At 48.0% G+C, this 8,346-nt stretch overlaps 1 protein-coding gene across 1 annotated transcript in view; it reads right to left on the bottom strand.

Annotated features, from left to right (window-relative positions):
* OSMR (oncostatin M receptor) overlaps positions 1–2,858 on the bottom strand; it is a 55,780-nt gene extending 52,922 nt beyond the window's left edge. The window contains exon 1 of the mRNA XM_058680142.1: positions 2,496–2,858. The gene's annotated coding sequence lies outside the window, so the exon portion shown is untranslated. The remainder of the gene's footprint in view (positions 1–2,495) is intronic.
* Positions 2,859–8,346: the final 5,488 nt, after the last annotated feature.

Genomic DNA, 8,346 nt, shown 5'->3' on the forward strand with positions numbered 1-8,346 from the left:
CAACAAAGACTACATTCTGGGCCCAGCATGACGGCTCAAGTGGCTAAATCCTCACCTTGCAAGCACCGGGGCATCCCATGTGGCCACCCATTCGTGTCCCAGCTATCCACTTCCTTCCAGCTCCCTGCTTGTGAAAGCAGTGGAGGATGGTCCAGCGCCTTGAGACTCCCACTGCATCGAGTGGCAGACCCAGAAGAAGCTCCTGGCTTCAGATCGGCTCAGCTCAGCTCACTGCAGCCACTGGGGAGTGAACCAGTGGATGGACGACCTCTCCTCTCTGTCAATCTGCCTTTCCAATAAAAATAAATAAATCATTAAAAAAAAAAAAAAGACCACCTCCCTGGGGACAGGAGAGCTGGGACTTCCTGTTCCTGTGAGGTGCTCACTGAGATTTCCTTTGATGGGAACCAGCCAACGCTCCAGCTGACTTCCCACAGGAAAAACTCACCCCTTCCTTCCTTCCTCCCTCGTGTCAAGTGCAGGATCACCCCTGATGCTTTCAAAACCGTAGTTTTCCTGACTTGGTACCTCCCTCAGGACAAAAACACCCGACACTTGGCAACATCTCTGGGCAACCTCTAGGTGTGCCCGCTCTGTTTAGAATGAAGAAAACGGTCGTGGGAGAGCCGTGGGATAAGTGCCTTCCCTCGGTGGCTTGCCACCCAAGCCCTGTTCTCACACAGCTGCCCCTGTCACACAGCACGGAGACCTTCGCTGAGACAGCAGAAGCCAGCGTGCAGGGATGTGGGCAGACAGACAGTTCTAGTTGGATATCAGCTGTGTCCAACAACAACTCGCCGGGGAGAGAGCTTCCGCCACCTCACAGCTCTACAGGACTCCGCAAGGCCCAGGGAGAATGCGCCCTCTGAAACACTGTGCAGGCACTTCCAAACTTCACTGCATCAAAATGAGCTTAGTTTTTTTAGATGCTGTTTGTGCATACACTTTTTGATGTACTACTGGACTAAACTAGGGGGACTGGTTGGGAGGAGAGGGTAGGCCAGACATCTAATTGGGCAAGATTCTGAATAGTTGAGCTGTGATGGCCAAAACTTCAGGAGTGATTCCCAGAAATAGCTAAGTTTGGGAACCCCTGGCTACTATGACCACTTGGGGTCCTTCAGTCTCAACAGTCTGTAAATATGCTGTAAAATTTCTTTAAATTTTGAGAGGGAAGAAGGGAGGGAGGGGTGGGGAGAGACAGAGAGAGCGAGACCTCTCGCTCTCACCGGCACTGGCTGGTTTACTCTTGAAATGTCTGCAATAGCTAGGAATAGAACAGGATCGGAACCAGGTGCCAGGAAACCAAGGCAGGCCTCCTATGTAGGCACTGGGAATGCAATCACGCTCTCCCAGGGTCTGCATTTGCAAAAAGCCAGAGTTACCCAGCTCGAGACAGGTATCAAACCAGGCACTCTAACAAGTGACAGACAGCGGAACAGGTGTATTCACCCCTTGTCCAACACCCAGCACTGAGTACCTCTTGAAGAGCTCAGGACAAAGCCAGCATCAGACAGAAAAGAAACCACATTTTCTGGGCCATTCCAAAATAGAGTCCCAGACCTTGAGGGTCTAGGCTCCTGATAGAGTAAAAAAGCCAGATCCCGGCTCTGCCACCTGCTAGCCGTGTGAACATAAGCAAGTGACAACTTCTCTGGACCACGATTTCCTCAGTGAGAAAATGAGGATGACAAGTTAGCCCCTTTAATCGAGGGGGCAGGTGTGAGCCAAGTGCACACTTTGCACAAAGCAATGTCAGTGTGCAAATAAGATAACAAGGCCAACAGGCCATAAGTACCGTGACCCAAGTCCCAAAGTTGGCTAGACCCAAGATGAACACAGGAGCTGCTTTCTTTTTCCACGAGTGTTCTTCCAGCTCCAATTAGACACCGGGCTCAATTCTGTCCCCTCTGCTACCCTACATGGCAGCCCACAGACTCTGTGAGTTGCAGGAATAGCCAACAGCTGGCTCTCTCCGAAGCCTTCTGCGTGGTGCTTCCAAGCAGGGCAGGCGGGATGCTGGGATGCGAGTGTACGGGAGGAGAACCAAGGACCTATCAACTACCTTGCTCAAGGAGGGAATGGCGGTGCTAAGCAAAATGTCCTGGCCTGAGATTTGGAGCTCCCGTTTCTGTGCCCCCAGAGCCCACGAGGTGGCCTTGAACACGATGCTGAACCCCTGTGCATCTAGGTATTTTAGGTTCTAAAAGCTACGCGGTTAAGGGATTTTTCCCTCACCTGCGTCCCGCGGCTCCCTCTTCTGTGTCTGACAGGGAATGGGTGGAGACAGACAGCTTCCCGCGGAAACTGCAGTCGGTGGGGTTACGGCTTGGGAGCGGACAAGGTGGGTTGGGAGAGGCGGAAGGAACTCAGGTGGGAATTCAGACATGCCCTGGACACCTGGGACGCAGGCGACGCCGCGGCTCTGGCGAACCCCGAGGCAGGCCGGGAGTCGCGGGCCTCGCCGAGGGCCGCCGGGCTGCGGCGTCCCTTACCTGGGGGCGGGCGGGAGGCGGGGACCCGCGCCGGAACCCAAGCGCGCACGCCGGCGAGGGGCGCGCGACAGAGTGAGGCCCGCGACCCTGAGGCCGCGTCCAGACGCTGAGGGCCGCTCGGTTCCCGCGCCGCGCCACGACTGCTCCCGTCGGAAGTCGCCGAAGGAGGCGCCGGAGGCCCAGCGGGACGGCACTCCACGGTGGGAAAGGGGTACTCACACCGCGGGCGGGCGAGCCACGGGCTCCGAGGGCCGGGCCGAGTCCTCGGCGGCGCGAGGGGCGCCAGTGCGGACGCGGGAATGGACGGCGGGGCTGACGTGCCGAGGGGCCCCGCGCCTGCCCGGGCTATGAATCAGCTGCGGGACGAGCGCCGAGGGCGGGCGTTACGGGAAAGCCGCGGGGGGAGGGCTGTTGCAATTTCCCGTCTTGCTCCGGACTCTTGGCACTCCCGGGACCCACAGGAATTCTGCTCCCTGCTCCTGTCGGTCCCCGCGGGGAGGCGGACGGGGCTCTTTTTGCGGGAGGCGCGGTTCCAGGGGCCCGTCCTGGGCGGATGGGCGGGGGACCGGTGGGAAAAGGAAGTAGGAGAGGCCTGGGAAGGGTTAGTGCCGACGACAAGGACGATTCAGCGGCCCGGGCACCGTGCCCGAGGCCGGCTGCCTCCCACAGGCCCCGGAGCAGAGGCGGGAGCCGGCGCCCATCGCTGTCTCCCCTCGGGCCACCGGTTATCCCAAGCCGGCTCTTTAGGCGAACTTCCCTGTGGCCTTCAGAGCCACGCCGAGGGGATTGCGCGCCCCGTCTGGAGACAGTTCGAGGACAGTCCCCAAATCTGATTTGGAGTGGCACGACCCGGTTTTCTTTCTTCCCATTCCATCTGGGGAGTGTGAGCAGGTGTGTGTGTGTGTGTGTGTGTGTGACTTTGAAAAACACACTGGATCTCCCTTGCTAGCTATAGGATTTCAGAAGCACAGTGCGCTGCTGGCACTCCTGGACGCCGGCTCACCAGCGGCGGAGACCCAGGGACCACTCGTGGGTCTGGGTGCCAACAGCCTCGCAGGCGTGTTCCCGCGGTCTCGCTGCTGGTGCTTAATTTGGAATCCAGTTTGGAGCCCCTGGGAAATGTCACAAACGTAAGCGACGCTAAAAGTGATAAGGGAAAAGCGACCCTAAGTCATAGCTTAGTATCACCTCCGTGTGTATCCACACTCCGCCCCCCCCCCTTCACCATTGTCCTCCCAAGGGGAAGAACTTTCTAAGGCCGTACGTAGCTCACTCAATGCCTCGTGATGCCAGGAAGACCACAGTGCACGGTCAATATTTAATGACAGTGAAGAAAAAGGTGCTTTTTGTCTTGCAAATAGATACATAGTCAGTCCTTCGCCACACCTTGCATTACTTAAAAAGTTTGAAACAAAGTGCATTAGAGTAGCCATCTGCCTGGCCACAGAAACTCAAATCAGGCTCCCAAGCTTCGGGAAAGCTTTGGGATTTCATATCAACCCCAACCCTCATCCCAGGTTCATTCTACTTAATAGAATGAGAGGGCTGTCACCCATAGCAGCTGATGTATTACACGAAACATTTTCAGTGAAAAATTTTCTGTGAAGTTTGAGCTTGGCTAACTTTGGGCTCCTGTTACAACTGAAGGAGACAAGTGTCAAAATGTGGTACCCACCTAAAAGATGTGTTTTTGCCCCACCCTGATGTATCAGACGGACCCCTTTATTCTGGGGTCGTGTGGCCGTAATGCCTGTCAGTTTGTGACAGAGTGTCCTCCAAAAACTCACATGCACCTCAAGTTTTACATTGGACTGGGACTCAGGAGTGGTTTTCACAGATTTTTCTTACTAAGATGAGGTGCTACTGGTCCTGTGCACAAGTGACTACTGAGACAGGTGGGTGGTACGCCGAGACTGGCCACGGCCACTAGGAGGCACAACCAACACAGAGCAGATGCCCTGCCAAACCTCCAGAGGGAACCCCACCCTGTCAACAGCATCTTGGTTTCAGACTTGGGGTCCCCAGAAATGCGAAAGAAAAGATGTCTGCTGTTTTAAGCCAACGACTTTGTAATAGTTTGTTATGGCTATCCTGGGAAATGGATGCATTTGCCATGTCCCTAAGGTTAGTTTTTAACATTAGCCTGAAAATGACTGAAATGAAAAAGATGAAAAATACTGCTGGCTGATTCCAGTAAGAGTCCAAACACTCATCCTCGCTTAACGCTGAGAAGACAGTGTCGCAAAAGCACGTGCTTGTTCTGCTCTGTGATGTCTTACTGTCTCTACCTTGCTGTGTCCCCTGTGCCCCACCTCATTTTATGGAGCTGCTTGTTCTCCACTTGTCCCAGAGTCCCATTCCTGACTTCCTGCTCAGCATCCACGCAGCCTCCTGCGTGATCGCATCCATGGCTCGAGCTGGCACCTGTGCGCAGACGGCCCTCACGTCTTGCTTGTCACTGTAATGATGTCATGTGAACTTTAGACCCACTTACAGGTTCTCCAGAGTTCAGTCACCATGCCCAAGGTCAAAGTTTCTGTTTTCCCTCACTCAGTTCTCTTACATGGGGTGAGTGGTCTCATCTTTTTGTGTGTTTTGTATCTTTCACTGGAAAGAGATTTACAGAGGAGGCAGATCTTTCATCTGCTGGTTCACTCCCCACATGGCCACAACTGCCAGAGTTGTGCTGATCCGAAGCCAGGAGCCAGGAGCTTCTTCCGGATCGCCCATTGTGGTGGTCTCTCCATCTCTTCTTATCTGTCTGAAGTTCTGGCCTTCAAACAAAATAAGTAAATCTTTAAAAAAAAAAGGAGAAAATGCATATTATGGAAAAACATCTAAGAAGTTAAGCTTTTTTCCTCAGATCTATCATGTAATCTTTCTACAAACTTGTTTGAATTAATCTCCTATAGTACAAAATCAGCTATAGAAACTGAAATACCGTTATGATCCTATTTGCTCAACAATAATGAACAATCTATAATTCCACATTAGGAAGTATTTATTACCAAAGTGTTTGACAGAACCGCGTTGTGGGATCATATTGTCACATTTGACAGCCTAAAGATGCAGCTTGAGCTTGGGTCTCTGTGGTTATGACCGGTGGTGAAGTCGTCTCAAAATAAATAGCAATTCAAGTTACTTTGTAAATGTTTCCTAGGATGGTGAAAACCCCAGTAAGTCTCCCAAAATGTTTTAAAATCTGAAGTGTATGATGTTAAAAGTGTATGATGTTAAAAGTGTATGATGTTAAGAGACGTCACATCTAAATAACCAAAAAAACATTTGGCAATGACGTAACAAGATATTGCGTGTCAGAAGGTCATGTGGAACTTTCCTTTTTTTTTTTTTTTTCCTTTCCGAGATCTAAGGGAGTTTAATTGAGGGATAGCATCATCCTTTGTAATTCGGTGAATGTTCTTGGCTTAAGCTGGAGGTTATGTGGAACTTGACTGATGACTTTTGCGTGGTCCACCTTCGGGATTTGTGAGTGTGTGCCTATCTTCTTCTTGACAACACCAGAAACCAGGCAATGGTGGAAAACCTTCAGCTTTCTCCTCCTGGGTTTTAGACAGAGTGTCGACTATGCTTTGCTTAGGTAGCTTTTCTCATCTAGTCCCGTGGCAGTGGGACTTAGTAAACTTGAGGGTGTCGTTAATGCTGCTGGATGGAGCACTCACATGGTAAGAGCGGAAGTAATTTGAGAAGCAGCAGATGGGAATTTTGGGGACTTTTGCAAACTGTTTGCTTAAGGTTAATCCAGCGTACTTCTATAATTGTGCTCACATTTAAACCACGTTGCTCATAAATTGTGTATTTTTGTGAGTTTAAAATCTGATAATCCCTGCAATTTCACTGGGTAAGGATATTTAGTACAGTGACACTCAAGGCAGTTGCTGATATGCATATGTTTGTTCGATCCACCATTTTCCTGTATATTTTCTGTTCTCTTAGTATTGTTTTTTATTCCTCCATCTTTCTTTGAGGTTATATAGATATCTCTTTTTAAGGAAAGATTTAATTGCTTGGAAAGCTGAGTTACAGAGAGATAGATCTTCCATCCCATGGTTCACTCCTCAACTGGCTGCAATGCCTGGGGCTGGGCCACACCAAAACCAGAAGCCAAGAGGCTCATCAGAGTCTCCCAGGTGCTTGTGGGGAACCAAGTACCTGGGCCGTTGTCTGCTGCTTTCCCAAGGCCAGTAGCAGAGCTCAGAGTGGAGCAATTCCAACCAGCACCCATAAGGGATACTAGATTTGCATACAGCAGCTTAACTTGCAATGCCACAACACCAGCTCCTATTTGGAACTTTTAAAATGCTACTGTAATTTGCATTTTTAAATTATTACACTTTGATGTTTTATTGTTTTCTCCACAAATTGTAACATAGATCCTTAATATTTATTATTTACTTCGGGATAATACTTCACCATTCTGTGTAATAGGTTTATTTAACCATGCGTCCCATCCTTTATGCCATAAAGTATATTATACCTATAGACAAGATGGAACTCACAATTATATATATACTTAACTAATTAAAAATTAAGAGGAAAGCTAGTCTTTTACATTTCCCTCTGTGTTTACCTTTCCCTTGTATTCTTAAATCTTTGCCAAAGATCTAAGTTTTTATCCGGTATTATTTCCCTAAGTGTAAAAGAACTTTAGCATTTTAAAATTGCAGATCAATTAGAGATACATAGACTTAGTTTATTATTATCTGAAAATACTTTATCTGTCAAGGGTATTTTTGTTTGATATAGAATTCTGGGATGACATCCTTTTCTTTCAAATATTATTTAATGATGTTTCGTGGCTCTCTGGCTTGCATTACTTCTGAGAAGAAATTAGCCATTGTTTGAATCTGCTTTCCCCAGTATATGTAATTTATCAGTTTTTTCTTCCATTGCTTTCAGTATCTTCTCCTTATCTTTGTTTATACATTGATGATATATTTAGGAATTAAAAAATATTATTCATCCTGTGTGGCATTTGCAAAGCCTCTTTAATGTTTCAATTTATGTCTTTTATCAAATTTGATGTTTTTAGTGAGCATGTCTTCAGCTGTCTTTTCTGCCCCATTATCTTTCTCATCTCTGAGACTCCAGTTATGCGTGTTAGTCAGTATGATACAGTCCCAAATTCCATGAAACTTTGTTTTCCATATTTTCTCTTATTAGATTAGATCATTTATGTTAAATTATCCTTAAGTTTATTGCCATTACTCTGTCGCTGTATTGTTTTATAAATCAATTCGGCAAATTTTGTGTCACAGACATTGTCCATTTCAGTTTGTTCTGTAGTTTCTGCAGGGATTAGTCAGTCTTTCAACTATTGTAGACATATTTTCATTGATTTCACTAAGCAGGTTTAGAATTACTGCTTTTTAACATTTTTTTTGAATTATTTCTTCTGTGGTGTTTTGTATTTTATGTGCAGAAGGGTGGGTGTGGTGGAGCTGCTGGGCTGTGACCAGAGCTGGCCCCTCCGCAGCTGGAACAGGAGCTGCTAAGTGAGTACAGGATTGAGAGGAAACGCTGCGAGTGCTTTTCTCTGCTAAGTTGGATTCCTGTTCCACAAAACACTGTTTTGAATACAATCCAGTTTTTTCAGAAGACTGGGATAGACTTACCTGTTGCTAACCTCCAGATCTGGACATTGATGAAGGCCCCCTGAGATTGCCTAGCTTTGTACAGCTAAACGTCTCTAGGATGAAGATTTGCAAATACTACACCATAACACAGAACAAAAAGTTTTCAACAAAAAAATGGTTTCAATGACAAATGCAATATTTATTTGTTACTAAATATTTTTAACACTTTAACACTATTATAAGTAATATCAATATAT

The sequence above is a fragment of the Ochotona princeps genome, chromosome 23 (assembly GCF_030435755.1).
Source record: "Ochotona princeps isolate mOchPri1 chromosome 23, mOchPri1.hap1, whole genome shotgun sequence".
Classification (NCBI taxonomy): Eukaryota; Metazoa; Chordata; class Mammalia; order Lagomorpha; family Ochotonidae; genus Ochotona; species Ochotona princeps.